The following is a 3,433-nucleotide window of genomic DNA, read 5'->3' as shown; positions in this document are numbered from 1 at the left end:
AACAAAAATCTTCAGTTCTTCACAAAATGGATCTCTTCATAGTATGTTTGAGTATCTTCATACCTGGCAACTCATCCTCTCAGTGAGCAATCCAAAAGAGAGAGTGCAAGGAGAAAGCCGCAGTGCCTTTTATGATCTAGTCCCTAAAGACTGAAGCCATAACTGCAATCTCTAGAATGTTATGATGAAATAAATGTAAGGTGCCAACACTTAATTTTCTCTTAGTTTTCTGTATACTACTCTTTAAATCTAAAGAGAAAAATAATCCAATAGAGAGTATAAAGGTAATTTCTGAAATATGCTATTTTAAAATATGAAATTTTCTGCTTAAATAATAATCTGAGTGAGCTAAATAGAGAATATATTTCACTGGTGCTTAGTACAGCTGAGTTAAATGATCCTAATGTAGACAGACATCAGGGACTGCCAGCGCATAGCTCCGGACAGGGGCATAAAACAAAATCAAAAGAGGCTTCCTGATGCCTTAGCCCACGTGGTCATCTTTTTTCCTACATTTCTCAAGGGTTAGAAGAATAACAAGAGGGACAGTGACTTCATGAAAATAGATACATAGAATCTCCTGACGAGCAATTCACTTTTGGGGGGATGGCAGAAAATCTGGAGGCAAAAAATCTCAGTGCAGCTGCTTGTCTGTTTTTGATTATTTTCAACCTAGTTATTAAATTCACTAGGACAAGCAAAAGTTTGGAGCTTCAGCCCTTATTTCTGTATTCTACTTTCTGCTCTAGTTGCTGATAACTGCCTAGGGATATGATATATAGAAAAATGAAATATTAGAAGAAGGGAAGCAAAACTACTATAAAAATTATTGGCAACATGAAGTAAGATGAGAAAATTATAAAGAAGAACCAAAGGGACACAGTTTTTATAAAAGAATAATACCTGTATTAAAAATAAAAAATGCAGTAGAAGGATTTTATAACAGAATAATACATCTAAAAATGGTATCTTATTGAACTGGAATATTAAATTTAAAAAATCCTCCAAGAAATCATCAGAAAAGAATAAAATATATGGAAAGAACAAGAGCTTGAGGTATATATAAGACAGAAATAGACATGCAGCTCCCTAAAATAAGAGTTCTAGAAGGAGTTAAAATATGCACAGAGCAGAGGAAATATTTGAAGGAGTTAGGATTGAACAGATCCAAATATTAGAGAGATATGAAATATCTCATATTAAAAAGTCTTATAGAATAAAGACAGATTCTTTTAAAAAGCCACAACTGGACACATAAAGATGAAACTAAGATTTTCTAAAGCGATGAAAAAAAATTCTAATCAAGTTAATAAACAACATTAACGGCAAGATGACAATGGAGTAATATTTTCAAAGTATAAAAGATAAAGATTTATAGGATACTATTATTTTTATGGTAAACAGGTTTAAAATAAAATGTAATTAAGGATAACTCACAAAATATTTACTGTAGGATAGTCTATTGAATGATTATAAATGAGTCAAGGAAATGTTAAATTAAATATATGAAACATGAGCAAGTGTACAATTTAATAAAGATTATTGTCACCTGAAAATAGCAAAAATAAAAATGTAAAAGAAATGGAAATTATCCATATTATTGTAGACTGAAACCACAGAGGATATTGATATTGTGAGATGGTGATGTGAGCATTTAAGATAAAGAGAATCTTAAAATAATACTAGTCTGATTCAAGAGAAAGATATAGAAATTAATGGCTGAAAAATTACAGTGGAATCTGAACACAGTTTTAAAAAGTTACAAACAACCAGCAGACCTAAAAATATCTTCAAATCAGCCAGAGATAATTACTTCTATTCTTAAAAGGAGAAAAGGTTCATTAAATATAAAATATAACATAAATCTTAACATAGTCATGATTATTAAAAATATAAGTCAATTAAATTTAATGACTCAAAAAATGAGGGCCTCTCCTACAGTTGTTGGCCAGGACACCTGCACTCAGCCTCTCCAGGTGGCCATGACTTCTTCACAACACATACCATTCGGTCATTTAGGACTATAAAAGCAAGTGCTCCAAGGAAATCAGGTGTACCATAGCCTTATTATTGCTGCCATACTAACAAGCCCACCCAGATCAAAAAAAGATAATGTAGACCCTGAGTCTCAATGGGAGATGTGTCAAAAACACATCATAAGAAGAGAATATGGTATAGGAGATACTATTGTAACCATCTTTGGAATATACAATCTGCTAGTCTTTTCTCTAACTAAAGTAATCCACTTCTCTCTCACATATAAAATATAGCTATGACTGCCACCAAAACCCCTAAGCTTTATCCTATTACAGCATCAGTTCATCAAAGTCCAGGATCTCCTCAGGTAAATCTGGTGAGGTTTCTCAGGTCTCGTACCTTGTGGAGAGCTCCTGGAATATAGTTTCTCTCAAACTGACGACCTGTGAACTAAAGGAATGAGTTATATGTTCCCACACAGGCAGCATACAATGATGGGAAAGACACAGAATAGCTGAAACAGTCTATACAAAAAACAAAACACACAACAGTTACTGACCCACAGAATTTTCAGAATCCAGACAGATTCATGTGGCCAATTCATTGTTTAGAGTTAGATCCTTCTGCCTGGGTGTTCTCTGAGGCTCTAGGCTCCATGCTCTGAGCTCTTGATTTTGTCCTCTGAGGCATTCTTCGTTTCCCATGAGAAATAGCATGTGTTTACAACTGAGTGGTTTTTCTCATCCTACTCCCTACCTATATTCCTTAAAGGAGTATGAAAGCCTTCCTTTATTTTATATTCTCTCTTGCTTTCAACTCAATATGATATTTATTTAAAAAATATATATGTAGTGTTTCTGAGTGTCAATTTATAATATACTCCATTAGACAAAAGTTATATCCACAAAACCTTTCACTGGGGGCTCTTTTTGAATCTACCATAAGACAAAGATTCTTAGAAACCCTCTTTTTAAATAGAGATGGCCACTGAACATGCCATTATGATCTTTTGAAGGCTTTGTATATGTGTTGAAGGGTCTATGAGGCATTTTTGAGGTCTTAACAAATGGTTGCAAAGTTGCACCCTTTGTTTCGCCTTTACCATGAGACATTTTCCTGACTGTGTCCAGGAGTTGATCTGCGACCTATGGCTATTTCTTACTTTATGAAACTTCTTAAGAGGTTAGGAATGAGAAACAGTTTCACTTGCAAACTCAATAAATCTAGGATCATTTATATTTACACTGAATTTCCCCTCTCTCATTTTATATTTGGCAGCTGGAAAATAATAGACACACACTCAGAACTTTACTTAAAAATCTCCTTAGCTAGATCACCTAGTTCATTAGTACATCCCTTATTTTCTATATTACTGTTGTTGACAGTTTTATAATTTCTCCTTCTGTATCAAAGGGTCTTCTTTCTTCCATTTTCCAATAACATTTTCCACACTTTC

This window comes from Pteropus vampyrus, unplaced genomic scaffold (genome assembly GCF_000151845.1).
Source record: "Pteropus vampyrus isolate Shadow unplaced genomic scaffold, Pvam_2.0 Scaffold24, whole genome shotgun sequence".
Lineage (NCBI taxonomy): Eukaryota > Metazoa > Chordata > Mammalia > Chiroptera > Pteropodidae > Pteropus > Pteropus vampyrus.
This window is presented reverse-complemented; position numbering follows the sequence as displayed.